The sequence below is a fragment of the Buteo buteo genome, chromosome 10 (genome assembly GCF_964188355.1).
Source record: "Buteo buteo chromosome 10, bButBut1.hap1.1, whole genome shotgun sequence".
NCBI lineage: Eukaryota > Metazoa > Chordata > Aves > Accipitriformes > Accipitridae > Buteo > Buteo buteo.
The window spans coordinates 24,672,508-24,696,634 of NC_134180.1; the positions used below are offsets into that span (position 1 = coordinate 24,672,508).

General features: G+C 40.7%; 1 long non-coding RNA gene across 1 annotated transcript; it reads right to left on the bottom strand.

Moving 5' to 3' along the window:
- Positions 1-1,487: 1,487 nt before the first annotated feature.
- LOC142035470 (uncharacterized) lies at positions 1,488-24,127 on the bottom strand. The gene is made up of 3 exons (XR_012651897.1): positions 24,045-24,127; positions 2,811-2,928; positions 1,488-1,626 (listed from the first exon to the last, which is right to left on the bottom strand). It is a non-coding gene; the product is annotated as an uncharacterized LOC142035470 (long non-coding RNA).

The window sequence follows — 24,127 nt, forward strand, 5'->3', positions numbered from 1 at the left end:
AATATTACGAGCAGCAGAGCGCTCCATCAGTTTCAGCTTTTAGGTAGATGTTAGGGCAATTTTAAGTAGAAGAAGGTGTGAAATACGTCTGAAGTTTACAGGAAACATGACTCTATGTGACAAGGAGAAAAATGAATACCATCATTTAACAGTCAGAGTTGGAAAGTAGTATTTTTGGTGGTGCCTCTCCGGTTCTGTATCTGGAACAAGTGGCAACAGAACTGGGAGGTGGTGTGCACAGAAGCACAGATGTCCTTAATCAAAGGGAAAGGTAACAAGCTGCCCACTCCTCAAAGTGCTTTCCACCACTGACCAGCAGTACTTCCACTTTTTACAGCGAGCCACGTATTTTTCAGCCAGCTACCACTTCATGCAATCACATCAGTCATGCCTGCATTTATTGAACCTATTCTACTGAAAGCACAGCTGCCCATTTTGGGGGACAGGGTTTTTCTTCCTCATAACTGGGCTGTTACTGTTATGCATATGACTTCAGAAATCAGGTTTCTATTTAGAAGTTCCTACAGAGGCTGCCTCCCCACCTCACCTTCAATTTATCCTGCCCCCAGACCTGCCTCCCGCCTCTCACCTGTGCTGTGGTGCACAAGCTGATCCATGTCTGCAGCAGCAAGGACGGGGCTTCCCTGGAACTACGCTACGGGGATCACCTTTAGCAATGACTGTCTAGTCAAAAAAAGGTTACAGAACTACAATAAATAAGGAGTTGTCATTTACATTAGGAAGTTATTTTTCAGTGCTCTTGTCGCACCCAGGTCTCAGGTTTCATTGCTTGATCTTGCCTCCATTCATTACACTTCCAGGAATTTCTAAAGCTTTATGTGGAACGTGGCTCTGTCCTGCTACAGGACAGAGCAGCACAAACTCCTTTAGCTCCTTTACAGTCCAACCTGAGACACTACAAGCGTAGAGGGATTTTTACAAGCTTATAATTAGATATTGAAAACAAATTGCTAATAAGGGATTAAACAAATGTTTTCTTCTGGGGTGTGTAGATATTTCGGTTTTGTTTTTGATGAAAAGGACTATCTTCACCAGGAAACAAATAATTTTCCATTTAAAATCTAAGATGTAGATGTAAAAACTTAAAGTCACTCTTACTGCAGTTGGAAATTACCAATCAGTAGTGTTGATTACCACTGTAGTTTTTCAAAAAGCTTTAAGATTAAGAGACATTCACTGCTCTTCTTCTGTCAGGTGCCTCAAAAGGAAACCATGAGAAGAGAGACACAATGAAAACCAGCAGGTTATACCGTATGAGACTCCTTATTAAAAACATAAAATGCCTTTCACTCTTGCTTTTATTAAGTCTACTTTTCAAGCCAAATGAAAGTTAGGTGAGCCGATTATAATACAAGTCACGTCTAACTATTTCATTATCCGTGTCCTGCAGCACGATAGCCCACAGAATACCTTTTGAAAGCTCTGGAGTGACGGCAGCAGGTTGAATATAATGAACAGTGTTACAAATGGGGACATGAGACGACAGGTCTGGTGAAGAAGGAGTCTCCTGGAAACTGTATGGCTGTAATTACTGAGTGCTGGCGCTGTCTCAGTTGGCTTCGAACAAAGGTAACCGCCTTCAGCAAGTTGTATTTCCTCAGCCGGCTAAAATGAAACCAGTCGGAGACACAAATATTTACGATACACAATACATAACCAAAGTCATTGTCTGCTTTTATTACCTTATTTTTATTATAGATTCGAAGTCTCCCAGATCAACAGCACAAGAGAATTAAACAGTAAAGCACTGAATTATTTTTAAATTAGACTTCCAAAACTAGAAATGTTGAAGTCATATTTATAGAAAGATAAAATGCTTTTATTTTGGGCACTTTGCTTGCACACCACTATTGTTTCTCAATAATTCATTCAGTTTGTTGATCAAGAATCCATCAAGCAGAAGTCAGTGGGAAATGAGACCTCTGCCTCCTCGCATGGGAGCTCCCCTCAACAAACACTGAGCAGGAATAGTTTTGGTGATAAAGGGAGTGTCGGGTGCAGACCACATGGTGCTGCAGGAGAGAGCAAGACTGAGAAGAAAGCTCAGGCTAACCCATGTTTTCTCACCTGTGACCTGATAAATCTCAGAAATGGGCTCGCTTGTATTAGCCATACAGCAAAAACCACAGAGAACAGCAGACAAATATGTCAAATAGCTAAAAAGACAGCAAGGCAAGAAAGAATATTATCTCTGTTGAAGTTACTCCTCAGTTAGTATCTGCATGCCCCAACTCCTGCTTCCTTTTCTCTTACCTCTTTTTCCTGGAGAAATCATGAATTCTGAAGATGCATTTCCTAACGTTAGTGATAACCATTAGGTTGTATAAGAGAGAAGAAGACTGGAGCTATTATATCATTTTTCCTCATCTTGATACCATAGTCTTTCATGGTCAATTATTTAAGGAAAAAACCCACAAAGCAAAAATAGAATAGGTTCACAGAGGTGCAACAAAAAGTACTACAAGTTTGGAAAGTCCTCTCTATAATGAGCAATTAAAAAGGATGAAAAATTTAACTAGTGAAGAGATGAATAAAAGATGACACAATATGACATTAAATACAATGAATGGAATGAGAGAGGTCAGCCAGGTGCACCTATACAGCTGTCTTTTCAATCTTCGAACATTTTTTATCACACGGTGCTCCCAATGATATAAGAAGGCAACACATTTTAAAGTGGACAAAGTGACATATAAAATGAGCCTGCAGAAGTTACTGCAATAGCATTTGGGTTGTACCTGGCAAATCCAGAATTTCATTTTATTTGCCGATTGTCAGTTATGGTTTACCTTTTGCTGTGGAGGAGCAGAGAGTCACCCACTGGACAGTTCTTGATGAACTCTCAGGCAGTTAGGACTGTTGCTGTCACGGTACAAACAGATTAGGAGATGGTACATGAAAATTGCCCTGCAGAAGTGAAGCAGCACAGAATGAAATAAGAGTTGTTTTACATGCACACGCTGTGAAAGAGAAGTCATTTTACCACTATCATCACAAAAGGAAAGCTAGGAGAAATGCACCAAACTAAGGACTCACAAGAAGGTAAAACCAGAGCAGGGCTCGCACTCTTGATCGCATTTCCACAAACCTGCAAATTCCCCATTCTCATTTAAGCTTTGTGAATGAGAAATTCATTTGATAAAGGGGTTTTCTATCCTTTATTGATCTGTTCTCCTTGAAGAGGTGTAATCAAAGCTATAAGGCAAGCATGTGTTTGTCAGATCAAGCAGCATGCCTGGGGAGAATCTAGGACTATATTGGGAGTCAAAGTGATAGAATTGCTGAGTCCTGTCCAAAGAGAGTGGCTGCTGTGGAGTCCTTCTTGGGAGACCCGAAATGAGGAGAAGTGGCTACTGGACCCCAAGTATGTATGAGGTAAGGAAACAGAAGCCAATCTGAACAGCTAAGCATTTCAAATGGAAAGCAGGACCAGAACTGGCCAGATGCTGATGAGGTCCCATGTCAGAAGGTAAACATTTAAGTGAGGGTCAAGTTCATAGGAACAAGAATGTCACGTAGCCATGGAATAAACCATTATCCTATCCACAGGCCACACAAGACAAAAGTTGGTGGATCACATTGTGTGTGCAGCTCCTGGATTGTAAGGACCCATTGCATGCAGTCCTGCATACAAAAAAGTTTCCTATGCAACTAATATGCCCTTTCCCAAGAAAGGCCCACACTTTTACCCTGCCTACCACCCAACCAAAGCACTGCAGGACAAAAAAAAAATAAAACCTTGAAATAAGGCAAAGAAGAGCGTGACTTAGTAAAACTTAACACAAATACATAAAAGCAAAGAAAAGCAAGACTAACTGTCAGTATATGTTCTCTACTTCTTCCCCAGAGGCTCACAACTTACCATTACTGTAACCACTGTCCCCTAAAGGCCTCTGCACCACAACCACAATTCTGCCTTTTTTAACAGATGTCTGCCCTCTGTCACAACAATTACCACATTACATCCTCCCACTGCTGCTTTAAACACTTTCTATTCATAGTATTGAGAACAGGCCATTTCACAAGGTGGGCAAAAGTAAGGCAGCCATGCTCAGTCTGGAACACACAAATTAAGTGTACCATAAACTACGTTCATACTATTAGTACTACTAGTGCTACATTTTCCACTGAAGTGTTTGGTACTGCCAGTGGCCTAAGACGCTGAAAACCAAGCCTCATGGAGACCTGGAATTCCATTTTCCTTCTCGTACAAGCTGTTAGCATCCTGCAGGTCACAAAAGGTAAATACACCCGAAAGATCAACTCATTAATATTTTAGGGTTTTTTTAAGCTCCCAAGTGCTCCATCTTAGCTACTTGGCATAGCGCATTAGGAACCCATGAGACATGCTTCAATATTTAACATGGAAAGAAGCACATGCCCTGAGTTGCACAGTGCACTGGAATGGAGACCTATGGAGCTGTTGCCCAGCCCAGGCATGCTTTCAGCAAAGGCCACCTTGCTGTGAGCTGCGTTGCTTGGCCAGATGTGATTTACCCCAAACTCCAGTGTACTGGGAAGGTAGGATGGGCAAGAACTGCCTGGATCATCAAGTGTGCTCTCCTGTCATCAGGCAGTCATACCATATATGCCTTTTTCTAAAACCTATCAACATCTCGAACTATATCTTAAAACTAGTTGAAGAGAGGTTGAGGGGGTAGATGCAGGCAAGGTAAGATACTGCTATTAGACTGAAATTATTGCATCTATGATTGAGAAATGTTTTTAACCTGTGCTACTAACAGGACATCTGAATTTGCTTTGGGAAAAAAAAAAAAAATCTGTCTTTCTGCAGAGGCTGTTCAGCTCAACTACAGGTAAGCTGTAAGGTGTAGTACAGCTTCATTCCAGAGAAAAAACAGCTGACTTCAATCACTGACTTCTAGATAAAATATTCAAATAAGCAAACTGACAAAGAAGATTGAAAATCTTTTGCATTCTGATAACAGTGTGTGTCACACATGGTTACTGAGGGCATTATTAACACACACGCATACACCCAGTGATGAAGATTTGAGGGTTTGCTATATATGATATGCGAGTTTGTAAATTTTTTCATAAAAGAAAGCCATTAAAGGCATTTGCTGCAGATTTTTGCTGACCATAATATTTTATATGACTGCCTTATGTGGAGGGTGAAGGGTTTCTGCCAAATTGGTTCTTAATTGTACCTTATCAAATACTACAAAACTATCTATCAGTGATGTCTGCTACCATGTGATTTTCATTACAGAAATCATTTTATGTCAGACTTATGGAAATTTTGACTGAAAGCAAGAATTCAGGTTCCTGGTTTGGGGCTTCTGGATTTGTCCTGCATGTAGGAAGGCACTGAAACAACTATACAAATAAGGAAATCTCAGCCTGCAACATGTTTTTTCGTAAAATTGAAAGCCTTCACAATTGTGTTCATCACAAAAAAGAACAGAGTTTGGAGGCACTGCCTAAACATGTTAAACAATTCCTGCACTGTACTACTAGTGGTAAATATCTGCTGGCTGACATTTAAGAGCCCTGGATGACCAAGACAGATTGTTCTTAAAACAATGTCTCCAAATTCACTCACATAAAAGTTTATATGTCTATATTTCTGATCAAAAACTACGAATGCAATTGGGAATACATGGCACAGTAGATTTGTCCTACAAAAACTTATACCAGGAAAGCAATTGCAATCATATTTTGAGCAGAGATTTTGAAAGAAGAAAAACAAAGAGCAAAATATAGACAATAATTGCTAATGTCGGTCCATTCAGACAGTATTATCTTTTATCTGCAGACTGCCTGTAACGCTCACAGTAATGACTTGGTAGGCAAGGCAACAAGCAATATCCTTTCCAACTTGGTTCTTAGTTAAAGAGTATCCCTTCCTATATGCTACATCACTTACATTGTTCATAGTTCTGTTGATATCAAATGTGTTATGCTGCCAAGTGTGCTAAAGAATTCAGCATCTGTTACGTATCTTTTCACTATTTAGGGTAAACAGTGTGTATTCATCAAGAACCCCATCTCTGTTGATTAACCACCCTGTTTCTCCCTCCCTTCCCCATTTGCAATTCTCTTCCATAAAATTTCTGTCTGGACTTAATCCCTGCCTGTACACACACCATATGGCACAACGATATAAATGAGACAAGACCGAGTTAATTGGTCATATTAGACACCATGAAACAGATTTTAAGTTCAATTATGAGCATTTTTGTACCTATGCAGAACACAGACGTGTTGCCCGAGCTGTGGAGCAATAGGCTCTTGCACATGTAAGTTATTTGTGCACAGAAAAGAGGAATTCTTCCTTCACGAGTTCCCGCATCCAACCTGCCAGTTCCCTTCATAAACTGGAGATGAAAGAGAGCAGCAGACTTTACTTACGTGTTTGCTTTATGAAAATATATTTGTATCACTGGACCGTGCATACCTAAGAACAGACACAGCCATATCTAGAGCTCAAAAGATATGTGAAGGCCTTTCCCAAGCAAAGCAATGTAAATCTTGAGAGTCCAGCAATCACATTGCAGTAACTTTACTTGAACCAGGCTGAGAAAGACTGCAAACAAGTGCCTTTCTCTGCTTTCCCTGCTGGTTTTTTGAACCAGTTGAGTATCTTGGGGTGGAGTGATACACACAAGCCCCACAAGCATCACTTATGTAGTTTTACCGTCTGTTAAGTCTACACCCCTGCCCAAATTCAGTTGAGCATTGCCTGTAATGAAATCCAAGGAAAAAGAAATCTGTCACTTTAATACAGCTTCCAAATCACAGCAGTGCTAGCAAGGTATTTTAGAAGAGATTTTATATCTATTCAAAGCAAAGAGCAAATATGAAGTACTTAACAGAGGAAAAAAAATAAAACATAACAAGAACATTAATGATACAGTAATAAATAAGAGAAATACAATGCTGCTCTTGAGCATAGACATAAATCAGATGCTGGTGTGCTCCCTGCTGCTTATGTGTGGTGTTGCTCATCACTACCATAATTTATACTTGAAAAAAAAAAAAATTCCCTTTAAAAAAATTAGGGTAAAACTGATTTCAGTAAAAACTCAGAAAGTTGAATGATGCTAATCACAAACAAAATATTTTCCACTGAAGTCACTGAGCAAGTGGGAATTCTCAGAGAACATGACCAAATCCACTGTCTGGGAAAACATTAATTTCATGATTTGTTAACTTCTGGTAATTCATACAGTAGGCACAGGAGTTTTCAATCTCTGCTTATAGAATACAAAGTATATTAGTTGCACAAGAAGATGTTCACAATTTTTTTAAATGAAGTTTCACGTGACTTGTCACTATTTCTTTTTGTATTGTTTTAATTCTCAAAACGTAAAGATTTCCTGATGGAACTGTCTTCACTTTCCCAAATATTTCTAGAGTCCTTTGTACTAAACCTTGCAAAGTAGTTATCCTCGATATTTTTGCCTTTCCCCTTGCCTCGCCTCTAGAAGAGGAACCACAAGAGATATGGGTTGCAACTCCAAAGCAGAAGTTGGCTCCACACCAGCGAGTCACCTGCCCTGGGCAAATACAAGCTGCTCTCAGCTCCTCAGGCTGGCTCTAGCCCCTGGAAGGACCAGGGGAGTCCTGGAACCCAGCCTGAGAGCCACGGGTCTCCCCAGACAGATTGGGGCACCTGTCACCTTTAAAAGGCAAACAACATTTTCACTGGGGCTTCTCCTGCGTGCAGTGGGTCATTATGAAGTGGAGAGTATCCGTGCATGCTCCAGAGAAACATGGTCTGCTGTCAGCTCAGTTTTTTTCTCGGCATGAAGGGTTAAGACTCTCCCAGCCAGAAAACCAGAACAAGTAACATAAGACTGCTGGCAATCCTGCTCTAAGCGAAGGGGGGGGAATTCAAAACAAAAGAAATAAACATAGTTTGCCATGTCAAGTCACTACCAAGAGAAAGATTTTGGGGTAAAGTGCTGCCTGAACAGGCAAGCTTAGGACTGCAAGGCAAGATAGTGTCTCCTCACTGGGTACGAGGAGAGAGGCTTTACGTGCTCTCTGGGTAAACACAGAGCATCACATCAAAGACATACCTGACTCCACCAGCCATTTTTCCGCCTAATGGGAATAACCTGGAAGACCCCAAATACTGCCTAACAGCTTGGATCAAAGAGGACAAAGAAATATTTGCTGTACTCCAGCTGAATTGGAGTTTGCACTACAACAAAGATAAAAGAATATTTGTTTTTCCTTGTTATATGAAGCTTTTTCAACAAAATAATTAACTGTAGCATAACAGAAAGCTTCACTGGATAAGAATTTTTAAAGCATGTGTTGAAATCTGACTATTGCAATGAAAATGAATTTGAAAGGCCATGTAGGCATGTGAAAAAAAAGCTGTGAGGCTTTTTTTAGAACTTTATTTTTTTAATATTTTTCTACCCTCTTAAAAGCATAACCATCAAAGCACATAAAAGTTTAATAACTAAAAAAAAACATTTTAAATGAAAAACCATGATTAACTTATTAAGACCCATTAAGTGTATAATTACAAGGATTCTATTACATTAAGATACCAATTTCTTTAAAGCCAGAAATAATACCTGCTGAAACTTTAATTATTTAAATGAGAAGAGAAAGAGGCATGTTATCTTCTCTGACAAAGATTAAAATCAATTTAATTGCTTCTCTGCTGCATTGACATGATTCTTGCTGTGAGTCAAGCAAGCAAAAAGGGAAATTAATACTGCAGCTGTTAATCAAGTGATATTTGTGTGCTCCATCTTATTATAGCAGGAAAAAGAATAACTGCTACTTTGGAGAGTTTGTCCACACTACATTTCATAGAATTTTTTTGCTTCAGAGAGCACCTTTACTTAATTTGAGTTGCAGGCATCTCCAGGTGACATGCAGCATGAGAAAATTGCATGTTACATTGTTTGATCCCCTCGTAAAAATTGTTCTGCCAAGAGTAAGGTTTGTTTCAAATTAAATTCACCCTCGGGTATCCAACTCACTAGTATGAAATTACGAAGTCACACCAAAAAGGGATAAAAATACAGCTGGAGGAGGGGGTTGCCTATGAATCATAATATATTTTTTGACCTGCTTTCTTCCTTGAAAAATCAACTATTTTAGTAAAATTAGAACATGCATTTGAAAACATGTAACAGCTGAGCACACAGCACAACCCATGGCTTCTATCTGCTGATTTAAAAATGTTTATCCTTGCAGTGCCTTTGTTAAATCTCTGCACCAAGTGAATATTCAGCAACATCTACAGTCAACAAATTAATGTATCTGATTGTAAGAAAAATGGTATTGTGAGATATTTATGAGTTCTGAAATACAAACCCATGTGGTGCCTCATCATCTCTTATCAGCCCTTGTTAACTTTACAGATGATGAGAAGCACCAGAATAACTGAGGTTGTCAAAACTAATAGATCTCAGAGGCTCGGCACCGGCACAGTTCAGTTCCATCTACAGTCCATTTTTGAGAAGTTTTAACTCCTTCACTCCTCTTCACTGAACAGGAATCAATTCCATTTCCTGGGTTGTTATTTACTGTTCTCAGGACCAGGTGGCCCAGGCACTGCCCTTGTTATTTCAGGATGTGTAGGCAGCACTTTTGGGGAAGAACTTGTGTTAATAAAGTGACAGACAAATACTAAGTAGCTTGATTTAAACAAGTCTGGATCTTATCGGAAACTCTAGGATCCAGAAAGAGCAAAATAAAGGTAAAATTATCAGAGAAGGGGCTTTCTTGGGACAATATGTGTGTATTTGCTAAGAGGGCTAGAATCATTTGTAACACTATTGTGCATTTAATGCACGAGCAAGCATTAAATGACTAGGTACAGAGTTAAATGAGTGGTTTTAAACTGCAAAGCTGGTTTGAGTTGGGTTTATTTCAAAGAATCATTGAACACACAGAGTCAAGTCTCTTTTCCTTCTAAATTCTTTAAGCAGTTTCATTTTTATCTAGTGCTTTAAGCTGGGTACCTGGTCATCTCACAGTCCCTTCTGCAGCTGACTGTGCTTCTATCCCGACCGCCAGCACATCTTCAGTTTGGCCAAAAGTGGCTGTGACAGATCCCAAAGGCTGGTTTTTAAGAAAGGAAAGCTTCAGTAGGTTTTGATATCAGACTGCAGTAACCAGCCCCGGGTTGTGTTGTGACAGACTCCCAGAGCTCAGCTGTTCTTTAAATTGGAAGCCAGGGAGCCCTATTTAGAAGGGGTTTTGGCTCCATTTTAAGATCTTGTACATAAGCATTTGAAAGCAGACCTAGTCCTGAGCCTACATTTTGGTTCACTGGGGACAAAATCAAGCGACTGCCTGTAAGACAGCCCAGTTAACCAGCCATTGTTACTGCCTCACTTTTATTTTATCTCCCTTTCCAGCAAGTGACGGGACTCCCCCCATCACTCTGGGATAACCTTGGGAAAAACGCCCCAGCAAGACCCGCAGCCAGAGAATTTCACCAAGTAAATACAACACATTTGCTACACCCATGGGTGTCCTGCCACCCCAGGATGGGGGCCAGGCAGGACACAGTCTGGAGAGAGACTGGAAACATTCTGGACACAACGGCAGGGAGGAAGGAAAACATCAGACAAGCCACTAAGACCACACGTGAACACAGCAGCATTTCATGGCATGTTTACTTACTTTCTCATAAATACATAGCTCTAGAATACAGGAAAGTGAACTTGGAAGTCTCCTGGAGGCCTTGCAAGTCACACAGTTCCCCAAGGAGCTCCGGCAAGCAGAGGAGTGGCAAAGCACGGTGCAAGGCACCCATGCACTGGGAGAGGTACTGATGGCTGCAGGAGATGCTGCAACCCAGACAAGGCCGGCATGCTCTGGAGCAGCTAAGTGGGACCTTGGAGAAGAGGTCAAGAATTGCGAGCCGCTATTCAGCAGGGGAACAAAGCCAAGGAATCCAACAGCAGCCTCTGACCAGCATCAAAGGAGATTTTCCTACCCGTTTTGTAACCCAATGAGCAGGGCACTGCCTGCGTTAGACCAGCTTCAGAGGGGGCAGTTAGTGCCACCGAGAAGGACAGAACATGAGCAAGAGTCACCATAACTGTGCAGAGGAAAATAAATCTGTCATGGAGATGAGACAGGAATAACAGTGAGCTTTCACTGTGCCTGGCAACCACGGGCAGTTTCTGCACGTGTGCACGCACGCACCCACAGGCTCAGAAGGAAGCCTCAGCTGAACGCAGCACTACCAAGGGCTTGAAACAAGCCACAACATCAGAGTAAAACTTTTCACTCAACTGACATGGCAAACAAATATATCCAATAACAATCACATCCTCTGGGGTGTGCAGCAGAAAAAAAAAACAAAACAAAAACCAAACACCACCACACAAAACAAAGAGGGTTAGAGAAGGAGATTGATAGATTGAGTCCAATTTTATTTTCTACAAAGTGTGACACAGGAAGCTTCACTTGCTTTGATACCTGTCAGAGGGTCTTTATCACCAAGGGACAGTCTGTGCATTTTCTAGGTGAAAGTGGGATTGACTTTAGCAGTTGCTTCTCATAAGAATCCTAAATGTAATGCTACATATCTCTAGGAATAAACAGAAGTGTTCTATCTCGTTCAACAAGGATAACATTATGTTCCCTCTCTTCTTTCCCTTGCATCTTGTCCATCTTACCTCTAGCTGTAGGACACTGTGGGAGTTCTTGGCACATGCTGTGAAAGCCACATGTGCTTGGTAGCAACTTTTTTTTATCTACACGGTTACACACCTCAGTCAGTCAGGCTACCATTACCATCTATAGTTATCAGTATGCGAGGGTTTTGTGGCCAACCACCTTGCTAGACTGAGCAACTGACTAGGAATACAAGAAAAAAGAAAGAAAAAAAACCCAAGAAAAACAGCCAAGAGCCACAAAATAATTTTAAATAATTCACTAATATCCCTTGTCATGAAACATTAGAGCAAACTGCCAAGAATTGTTGGGTGCATGCAATTCAGCACTTTCTAGTCAGTCTGGTGCTCACCTTTGGAAGAGCTGCATTGCCAGAAGCTGCGTACCACCATTCCCAAGGCACCAGGGCTCAGCTCTGCAGAAGCAGAGGAGGGAGGCAAAAGTGGAGGATCCTCACTGGGCAGGGAAAGCTGGTGGGAGGGGGAGAACAGGATAAAAGCCTCCTGGCTCTAGGGTACCCATTTGAATCTGTTGCTGGAGAATAGCATCCAAGTATCTTGCATGCACCTTCAGCAGCTTGCACAAAATGGGCTTGAAACCATGACCCAGTTCACAGCCCTGCCTTCCCAAAAAGCTGACCACATGGACCATAGAGAGCAATGCATTTGGAGAACCTGAACTTCCCTTCACCAGCTGTAACACCAGCTCACAGTCAAGAGACACAACCAAAACAGGATTGAATGATGTTGTAGCCCAGCCAAGATTACCCATAAGTCATAGATCCCTTGAAAATGCTAAGCATAGTGCTTCACGCTGCTTAGGTCCAATGCAGACCCAAATGCATTTAAAGGGTCTGGAGAAAGAGATATGAGAAAAATATTTCTGGTGTTTCAATGGATGGCAGTACTCTTCTTTCGTGGAACCTGCCAAGCAAAACCAGTTTTCGTTATTGATTTCAAATAAAAGAAAGCAGAAAGTTGATTCAGACCCTTCTTCTGGACATAAAAATATTTTCAACATGTATTTTGAGACATTATTGTGGCAACTCTTCCAACAGCCATCTTTCTTTTCCAAGGACTTTGCTTTCACAAATGGCAGATAAACATAGCTTGTTGTTATTAACTATAAGCCTTAAATTCTTCCACTCCCCAATAATGACACCGGTTCCAACTGGATTTTTGTATTTCTTTCCTCTTTGCAGAGTTGGAGAGAAACGTTCTCTAACCGCTCAGTGTGGTGCCAGCCTGAGTAACACTTGCCATACTCCATAGCCAAGATCCCACTCCTCCTAGAAGTTGTGGTGGTTGCAGTAGGGGCATGGAGACGTTATAAAGGGAAATAAAACCTGATTCAATTTTTCTTGCGAGCATAATTTCACTGAAGGAAAATGGTCAGAACCCAAGGTCAACTATCTATTTTTCTTGAGCCAGGCAGATTTATGAAGGTTTCTTCACGTTCTTCCCTACCATGTTTTAGTTCTGACATGGAAAGCATTATTAGAGAGCTCGTCAATCTGCTGGTGCAGAGAGGGCCTGATCTGTGATGGCAAGTTTGTGAGAGAACCCCTGCTTGTCGTTCTGGTGTGCCGAGAATGGGGTTGCGTTTCTCTATAATTCTGCACAGAACACCAAGGATCCACGTGAGACAGTCACTTTTCTGGACACCACCAGCCAGAACAAAAATAGAGATTAGGCATAGTTTATAACCAATATTTTGGCCTCAACAGTCTTTTTCTCAGCCAACAGCATTTCACAAAATCAGAAATAGTGAGTTCAAAACAGGTTTCTGGTCCTGTACAGCCTGCCAGGAAGCAAAAGGACATTAGAAGCTTATCAGGTTTCTAACATCTGAAGTTTTCTTCAGTCATGCATTCTCTCTTCTTTCCTCATGACTTCTTTCAACATTGATAATTTGCAACGAGGCTAGCAGAAAGGAAGGAGGGAGGGAGGAAAAGTTGTCCCCACATCTTTCAACATCAGTAGTTTTTATATTCTGACAGTATGGGAACATAACTAACAGCTTAGCATACATCACTCTTGATGAACAGTCATCATCAGTGACGCAGGAAAAACACAGAGGGAAAGATATGAAGATTAGTGGTGCAACTTAGAGATTTGGGAGCTAGAAAGCCCCACACTTCAGATACCTAACAGGATTCTGCACTAGTGGTTCTACAAGAATGCTTGCAATGATTAATTCATGCTTTACTGCTATATCACTGACATCTTGTCATGGTTTAACCCCAGCCAGCAACTAAGCACCACACAGCCACTCACTCACTCCCCCCCATCCAGTGGGATGGGGGAGAAAATCAGGAAAAAGAAGCAAAACCTGTGGGTTGAGATAAGAACGGTTTAATAGAACAGAAAAGAAGAAACTAATAATGATAATGGTAACACTAATAAAATGACAACAGTAATAATAAGAGGATTGGAATGTACAAATGATGCGCAGGGCAATTGCTCACCACTCGCCAACAAAAACCCAGCTAATCCCCGAGTGGCAATTCCCCGGCCCCACTTCCCAGTTCCTATACTAGATGGGACGTCCCATGGTATGGAACACACCGTTGGCCAGTTTGGGTCAGTTGTCCTGGCTGTGTCCCCTCCCAACTTCTTGTGCCCCTCCAGCTTTCTCACTGGCTGGGCATCAGAAGCTGAAAAATCCTTGACTTAGTCTAAACGCTACTTAGCAACAACCGAGTGTTGCTAAGTGTTATCAACATTCTTCACATACTGAACTCAAAACATAGCACTGTACCAGCTACTAGGAAGACAGTTAACTCTATCCCAGCTGAAACTAGAACACATCTGCAGCAAGTTAACCTCTCTGCCTCAATTTTAACTTCTGCAAATTGCAGATTACAGTAACCTATAAATGATGGGCTAGGGATTAGTTAATATTTTAAAGAGACCTAAGGATTGAAAATGCACAGAATTGCCACCAATTATTGGGGGGGGGGGGGGGGGAAGTTTTCTATGATGCCTATGGATGTGTAAAATTCAATACTGTATGAAAAGAATGCACCCTGGTTTGTATGTGGCATGCTGGAGGAAAAAAAAAAAGAAAATAAAAGAAACAGAAACCTTTAATGATAGATAGCAATTGTGAAAAAATTATACAGCAAGCTCAGAGCCCTACAAATGCTGTGGATTTATGAAAAGAACAACTAATATTATTCTAACTCCCAACAACCCTTAGATATGGCTCCACAAACAGGTTCCACCTGGGAGGTTAAGTGTGGATTTACAGCACATTTACTACTCTACAGTATCTACCCACATGTATGCTTTTATTGTCCAGTAAATGCAAGACAACTTATATCACATTCATTGTCCAGTTCATGTAAATTCAACTATATCTGAATCTCAGAACACTATAATTAAAAACACATGTATCTGAGATTATAACAACAGCAGGTCCTGTACGACACTAGCAAACAAAACCTGAAATGAAATTCAATACAACATAATGTAAGACAATGCAAGATGATGCTAAAATGGCCTTACTGTGGGTCTATGTGTTGAACAGGCATTTATATCTTATTATGCCTGATTATATTGCACTATTTGGGCACATTTCTAGATACCTATAAAGAACCATTATGCCTAGTACTGCTAATTCCCCACACGTAGCAGATGTTTTCACCGTAGTGAAAATGTGTGTTTCAAAGTTAGACCCTATGTAGGGAAGGTAATGATGGAAACCTTGGCATCCCATTTCAAAGATACATAGTGCAGAGGTTTAAAAAAAAAAAGAAAAAAAAAAGAAAAAAGTCAAATGCAATACAAGCAGAGAACATCACACTGATTTACTGAAACTTTTGCAACAAGTAGAGGAGCCAGAAGTGATGTGCAGCTGCTTTCTTCACCTTTGTCATGTAGGACAGTAGCTGTACAGAGCATGGCTAAGATGCGGGGTTCCAAACAACTAAAAGTTATTTTATGTGTCTGGGGTATCATAAAAGTGGAACTGCCACCTACAGTCCTAAAGGAAAGCTCAGCAAGCACAAGAAGCAGCAATGCCACCTCCATAGTCCAGTGAAGAAAACAACTACCTTTCTGAACACCCCAGGCAGCCCAGCCACATCAAATTCTAGCTCCGCTAGACCCCACTGCAGAAACACTTTGTCTTGGAGGAGACAGGGCAAGCTTATTTCTAAGAAATTTCTCCATAGTGAAAGAATTTGCCAGCTTTTTGTGTTAGAAAATAAAAAGGGTAAATATATGCAGTCTAGGCAAATTAGACCATCTCTGTCATTAACTTCCTGCAAGCATGATCTTGTTTTACTTGATGCAGACTTGCATTTTGACTCACGAGCGTCTTTGTGAGTCTGTCCCACCCTCGCCTGAACGCAACCCTTCTTTGGGACCTGCCAGCAATCAGCAGAGGCAGCTGCCTTCTACAGATCACAAGCTGGGGAGCAAAGAAAGATGTTTTAGTACCCTTCATGCTATAACCCTTTAGGTAGAGAAACAGGCTTGGCAAACTTCTCAACCAGCTCCCATGAATTTATGCTCTTTGAGACAAGTGTGAGCAAGGACAACCAGGCCCAGCATTTTATGTTTGCTATCCGAAGTTCAAAAGGAATTAAATGAGCATGAGGTTTTGGGGGGAGAAGGGGCTTTTCCCCAGGTATCTTCAAAGAGACTGGCAAAAGGCAGCATTATTTATTCCACCCCTGACACCCGGCCCAGAGGAAGCCCTCTCATACAGAATTATCCCTGTACCATCCCAGCAGGGAGTAGGTCTGTACAGAGGCTGGGTCTGGTTTCCAAAGTGCAGCTGAGCTGAAGGAGGAGCCAGGACCTCTCCATGCAGTCAGAGACAAGTTGCAAGTGCTCAGCACTGCCCATGAGCTCTGCATTCAGTACTCAGTGCCAGCTATCCCACAAAACCAGCAACAGTTCAAATGGGGGTTTTACCATTTGCAGAAACTTAATAAAATTTTGCTGTGATTAGACCCGCATTGGATCTGCTTGAGACTTAAGATTTCTACATTCCCTGTTGGGATGGAACTGAGCCAAAGAGATGAGATTCACCAGGATAGACTCCCTGCTCTGCCACACAGGACACATACTGTATCAGTGTCTTCAGTTTCCCACAGCCCAGGGTAGCAGCCTCTTTCTTCCTCAGACCAGAAACCACACTGAAGGCATGTCAAAGCTTTTCTGGAAAAAAAGATTTTCATAGAAAATGTCACATTCCCCAAGAAAGTTTTGGTTTCAACAAATTGCCACTTTCTGACATTTGTTTTGTTGAAAAATTTCCAACCAGTTCTGTGAGTATAAGTGTTGTACAAAAATAAACATTTACAGAAAGCTACATAATATAAATATGGTAGTGTTAATTACAGCTAAACACATAAAACATGTCTGTTACTAATGTATATTAAAAATACAGTTAAATACAGCACTTTGTTTTCCATCACTACAGCTACGTAATAGCTCGTGCAAAATGAGACATGAGAGGGCAACATATTTAAACAGCACATTAGTATTTACTCTGGTCACTTTACTGGTGTCCTATGAATGTCATATGTGCTGAAGACAAAACATCACTGCTTTTCATGGACCTTTGACGTGTAAAATGCAAGTATCAACTCTGCCTCCTTTATGAAGGTCAGCAAATCCCAAAATGAAGGTATTTCGTCTTAGAGGTGCTGTGGCTCAACAGTGAGCAAGCCTGAAAAGTGTTTGGTAGCAACTTAGGGCAGGATTTGATTATACATACAGCATCTGTCATCTTCAAAAGGTGCTCAGTGTCTACAGAGTCTACTGCTGGTAGCTCACCAGAAGTTTTGGAAACTGTCCTCAGAAAGGACAGACTGGAAAATAAGTGTATAATACAAATAGAGCAGTTAGTATCAGCTTTAAAGTGAAGGATGTGACATGTCGTTCACAGAAGTGGGCCAAACAACCTTTTCCTGTAAATGTCATTCATTGCTGGGCAGTAGCCAAACTCCTCGCGCAGATGCGGAGAACACAATGAATTGTCTACGCTCTAGTCTGGAGTCTGTTCCTAAAAGCAGACTGGCCCATGGTACCATTAGTTTTGCCACAACCAGGGAGCAGGTCTGTCTGGAGCCAGCCACCACAAGGCTTCACAAGCACATGCCTGGTCACTTCATTACAAACTCCCCCAGCCAGGCTGAACGCAGCCCAGGCAAAGACATATTTTTTACACTGGCGACCAGATATATTGGATCCACTCATGAGAGCATGGCTGCCAGCAGGACCCAAGCCCAAGACTTTCAGTTACAGCAGCACAAGTTATTACCACCAAAACCAAAGTAAAAACCCATGAATAACAAACAACCTAAGAAAAAAAACCACATACCCACAAAAAAAACCAACAACCCACAGATATGCCTGATCTAGTTTCCAGCAAAACAGAAATGACTACACCAAAAACCTTGGGCGAATAACAACAGAATAAAGACCCTAAAGCTGCAGACATCCTGGTCACATTTGCACTAACCAGAGCATCTCACTGGTATCCTCCAAGGTAGAGTTTGCCCTTTCCCCATCAAATGCTTAGTTAAAATTTAGAAGCAATTAATAAGCCTTCCAGAGCAGATACCGTTTTCTGCATGTGTCAAGAGTTTCCTAAATCATTCGTATACTACGCTAGGGTTTTCTCTTCCCCCTGCCCACAGGCTAAGCTGTCATTACACTAAAAGGAATTAAGAAAAGCTGAAAGTGTTCAGAACATGGGGTGGGCTGTTTCTATCATAATAATGACTTTCATGCATTTAGGTTTTACAAAGCTGGCTATGTATCTAGAACAGATACACATACAAGAAAGGCAAGTGCAATAATGTGAATTTGACATTCCTAACTAGTGGCTACTGAACTTCTTTGATAATACTACAGACAAAAGTTGAACATAGCAGTAGAAAAATATTTGTTCCTGTACAAAAAATTAAAACTTAATATTGCAGAAGAAAACCTCATTGAAATATTATCACATTTTGCCCTTGCTGAATAGTCTTGGCTTCAGCAGCTGCTACATGAAATGTAACTGTCACTACAGTGAATAAATAAGTAAGTAGTGCTATAATGCAGCTGCCCCCAATAACAGTATTAGTATAAAGCCTTCAGTGGTAACCACAGACCAAACCAGAAATGCATTCTAACTTCATAAAGATGTGCTTTCATGTCATTGAACATCTTGGTCCATAGGCTATAAAGCCTATGTACTTACTAGAGCTTATCATTGATTTTTCCTCCTCCTTCAGAGAGGATGGAAAAGAGCAGGTACCCTGCCCACTGCTGATTTTGACTTCCTCCCTATAAGACACTTCTAATGAAAAACATTAAAAGTTCAGGTCCTCTCCACCTCTGGCACACTTCTCCAGTACTAAAGAGTTCCTTTCTCATCTCTCCCTGTAGGCAGTGCTATCACAAACCCTCTTTCCCCTTTCATGTGTTGTAACACTATCCCCACCCACCCACTGCAAGCAAAACATGGCTGCTGGAACTATGCCGGTCTGCAGATTTCATCAGAATACCAATTTCAGGGGGGGAAAACATCCTGTTCATTTTACTAGGAAACTTCAAGAGCAAGAGACCTACACAGATGGACAACAGTGTAACAAACAGATATTTGGCAGTATGAAAAAACACCAGTTGCTGACAAACCATTTTTATTACAGTTCTAATAGCTTGTATTTATTTTCGTTTTTTTTAATTCTCCTGTAGAATCTCAGTTAAATATAAACTTACTTAAATACAATCACAACTCTTCAAGCCAAGTGATTTCCTTGGTAGACAAGCTCTTTTCATAGAAATGAAAGATGATTCTTTTATAAGGTCACCCTCGGTGAGCTTTCCCACATAGAGATGAAAACGTTAACAAGGACGTGCTCTGCATTCTAGAGAAAAATAATATTTTAAAAAAAAAAGACAAGCAATAGCCAGGTGGGAAGTCTTGCTATCTACCCATTCAGCACTTCTGAAAACAAATCAATTTAGTCATATGCAAGCTTGGCCATAAACTCCCTGCAGGAATTATAGCTCATGCATACACAAGTCCCAAAGAGTTTTGTTCAAAGTTTAATCATATGGCAGAAAAATATCACCAGTTTTATTATATATGCTAGCTCAAGTTATGAGATAACTTCACATTTTTGAAAAGGTGAAAGAACCAGGCAGCACTGGCAAGGTGACAGAAATCATTTAAAATGTTCAATTCAGCAGTTATTCAAGATATATTCAAGATATTCACACAAAGAGCAAAAAAAAACTAAGGCAGTTATGAAGGAAGGTGTGTGGGTGTACAGAAGTTTAAGACAGGTGTCCTGGTTTCAGCTGGGATAGTTAATTGTCTTCCTAGTAGCTGGTACAGTGCTGTGTTTTGAATTCAGTATGTGAAGAATGTTGATACACTGATGTTTCTCAGTTGTTGCTAAGTAGCGTTTAGACTAGAGTCAAGGATTTTTCAGCTTCTGATGCCCAGCCAGTAAGAAAGCTGGAGGGGCACAAGAAGTTGGGAGGGGACACAGCCAGGACAACTGACCCAAACTGGCCAACAGGGTATTCCATACCATGTGCCCAGCATGCCATACCATGCCCAGTATATAAACTGGAGGGAGTGGGGCTGGGAGGGATCGCTGCTCGGGAACCAACTGGGCATCAGTCGGTCGGCAGTTGGTGAGCAATTGCACTGTGCATCACTTGTACATTCCAATCCTTTTATTATTACTGTTGTCATTTTATTAACATTATCATTATTAGTTTCTTCTTCTCTGTTCTATTAAAGCGTTCTTATCTCAACTCATGAGTTTTACTACTTTTCCCAATTTTCTTCCCCATCCCACTTGGGGGGGGAGGGGGGGGTAGGGAGGGCGGTGAGTGAGCAGCTGCGTGGTGCTTAGCTGCTGGCTGGGGTTAAACCACAACACAGGAGTAGGTCTATAGTATCAAATACTAAATTCAGATGAACCCATTAGGATTTCCTCCTTTCCCCACTGCAAGGACGTTGACAAAAAAGTCTAGAATAAAGAAGCACCTGTGTTTTCTGAAAGGAACTGTTTCATTTTACTGGTTTTTTTTTTTGTTTGCTTGGTTTTTTTGATATTGCTGGTTTCTGTCCCTCCCTCTCATGTTATAATTTCAGTTTTATGCAGGAGTGTGGTAAGCACATCTAACACATCCTTAAAAGTGCTTGGTTTGCTTGTAACTTCATACTACTTCTGTTTCAGTATTTCCTCTTACTTTGTAGTCTACAAAGATGACGAGAAACCTAAAGAGACACAGTCAGCTACCTCAAAAGCTTTAGTATGTATGGAAACAATTAATTTGTCTCAAAAAAAATCTTCTTCCTCTGCAACTGTATTTCAATTTCACCTATCCCTGGTGAATCTTGTTCTTTTAAAGAAAAATTGTTAATTATTAAGTGTAGAATAAGCTGCTGAGTATATCCATATGTGATCATTTGATCTGGGCTCAATCTAGGTAAGTCAGCAAATGGTTTATACACCACAGCTATTAACTAACAAGATGGTCAAAACTACCATGACTTCAGGAGCCAGCTCTCTCAGAGGATGGTCCATCATCACACAGTGGTGCTCAGATAGATCTTCGAAAGGATAAACACAAAACAAGCATGTTTCCCAAAAAGCCTGCCCACAGGTGAAGTCAGGAAGCAGAATGGAAGAAAATATGGAGGGAGGACCATACCCAATGGTATGCAGAAGGTACTTAGCCAGCTCTGCTGTTAGAAGGCTGAAGGAGGAAGATTAAAAGCTCCAAATATCAGGGAAAAGCCAATCTTTTGCATCCATTTTTCAGCAAGCAGCCTGGTTTTCCAGAACAGCTGAGCTTGCAGCTCTTCAGGTTGTGAAGAGGCAGTATTATACACTCAGGCCACATGCCTAGGCGGCCAGTTTCATGCTACTATTTTTGAAAGTTGTATTATAGATCTGCTTATTTTGACTCTTTATTTGGCTTTTACCACTGCCCTCATTACCAGGTTTCAAGAACTTCCAGATGTACGTATTAACAGTCCTGGCAGCTTTCCTGGAGAAAAACAAATCTCATCTTCGAGTTGTGCTTGGCAACATCTAACTTTTACACATGTACATGTACACTGCCTGTCACAAAGACGGAAAGCCACCTTGGGCCCAAACTCTCCGTTCCCCCAGAGAGAATTACAGATATGGAAAAAGAAAATCAAAAGGCTTTGCAATTCCTCTGTGGCATACTGAGCCTGTAAAACTAAACCCATTTTATTTCATCATATTCAAATCCCCACAGTTCCAGTGAAATTTAATTATACCTTCACTTTGCATAATTAAACAGTCATTGCATGGCTTTCTAAAGCATATAAAATGACTGATGAGTGTAGTGGTAAAACTTTCAGAAGTACTAAGTGGTTTAGGAGGCTACAGGTATGTCTAGACAGCAGCTAACTTGCATAAAAGCAGCGCTATTTTGTTTGCCCAATGGGATTAAGTAGCTCTCCACATATGCCATGTTTTTGCAGCTCAACAATTTCTGGTATTTTATCTACCCAATTTACAGCTAGCCCAAGTAATTGCATCATGTAGAACAGATATATCCAAAACCCTGCTGATTATCAGATGGGACTCAATATCTTTACTACAAAGGAGCTTTCAAAAGGTTCATAGTTTGGTGAAGCAGTAGCTCCAGTACCATCAGCTGAACCCTTAGCACTGGTTCATTCCAGTACATGAATTGAGTGAGAAATAACATTCTTTTCCTCCTGCTGCACTAAAAATACTTATATTACATGAAGCTTTCCATCTCATTTTGTGTATGGCCTGAAGGACTTCTGAGATAAAGTTCACCATGTTTTGGTAGGTTTCTCCTTCCCTGTTTTTCTACATCATGTTCATCATTGTGGTATCCAAGTCAGCTGTCCTTAATTCATTCCTCTTTGAGAAGAGGTGCTAATGAGCTGTGGTATCTCCAACAGCAGAGCATGAAAGCTTTTTCTAACTTTTTTCCTTTTGGAAAACTGGTGTTTTGTAAGCAGCTAGAATAGGATTCAAACATATAATTTGAAGTAGTATCTTTCATTTAGTTTTCTCTCTCATTCCCTTGTCTTTTCAAAAGGATTGCCTTTGCTGATAGAAAGGTTTCTGAAGCTAAAGGATCCATCATACAGAATCCTTTCTTTATACAGCAGCATAGGTGATAGGGGCTTTTCAGTCAACACATTGAACACAGAACATAATTAACAATAGCCTGCTTTGAGAATGTATTTTATGTTTCACGTATTAGGTGAAGAGTAATCTTTTTTACCATTCTCAGAAATTCTACAGAAACCCTTCGCTATGCCCACAGAGTGCTACCACTTTATCTATAAAATTACTCAGGTAAAGTGACCAAGGATAACACGAGTTGATTTTATTATAGCAGATGTTTTGCTTTTCTTTTTAATTCCGTCTTGTTTTAACAAGCCAATAGGTCATAACTTAAGACAGCATTTCTATGCACAATGCATAAGCCATGAATGTACCTTGTAAGAAAACCTGAAAAACATTAGCTAGGACTCCTGTCTGAAAAATACATTGTGCTGTACTTAAAGTAGTGAAACAGGTGTTTTGACTTATTTTACAAGCTTGTACTCAAGTACAATCTTAATGCAGAATGGTAAAGACTAAAAGGAAAAAAAGCCACAGATGAACTAATACATACATACCAAGATGTGAAAGTATAAAGAATGTAAGTGTATGGCATATATGTGAAACCGCTTAGCTGATCAGGCAAAAAATCCAGTAAGAGCAGCATTCCCTGTTTTAGTCTCCAGTCAGATGGTCTTCTCATATTTTTTGGAAAGGTTAGGGTAGTCCTTTTTCTTGACATACTATTACCACACTCCCTAGATGAAACATTTTTTTACTCAACTTCTATTACTCAGTTTCTAAAAATGCACCTTAGCACAGACAACTGTGCAGAGCACACAGACATGATTATAGCAATTCAGTGATTTAGCATTTCCAGAGATCCACATGTAGCTGATAGATGAGCATAGGGAAAGGCCACCTAAAGTTTATAGTGCACACATGGATGGAATAACAATACAGGAGAGATCTTGATTGAGAAAAACAACCCTGAAAGTCCACCAGATTGCATAAACTAAAAATGAAATAGGTAAGTCTAATGAGAGACTCATAGAGAAGCGGGGGGGCCGGGGGGGGAGTTTTAGACAAGGAGGAATGGAAAGCAGAAGCAGCACATTATGAAAAATTAGAAGTCAGACCATCAGATTTGGACCACAGTAACAGAGATTCTTCCTGTTCTGACTCTGGGCCTGGACACATTTTGGTAAGGGGATGCCAGAAGCCAACACCAACAGAAGTGGAAATTGCCAGAAAGCTGACATACACAAATATAAAACTGAATTAAGAAAAATAAGCAACATACTTTTTCTTAGACAGTCCAGCCTGAAGCACTGCCGCACTACAAACACCCTGTGACCTCAGCAGAGCCACTCAGGTGAGGGATCC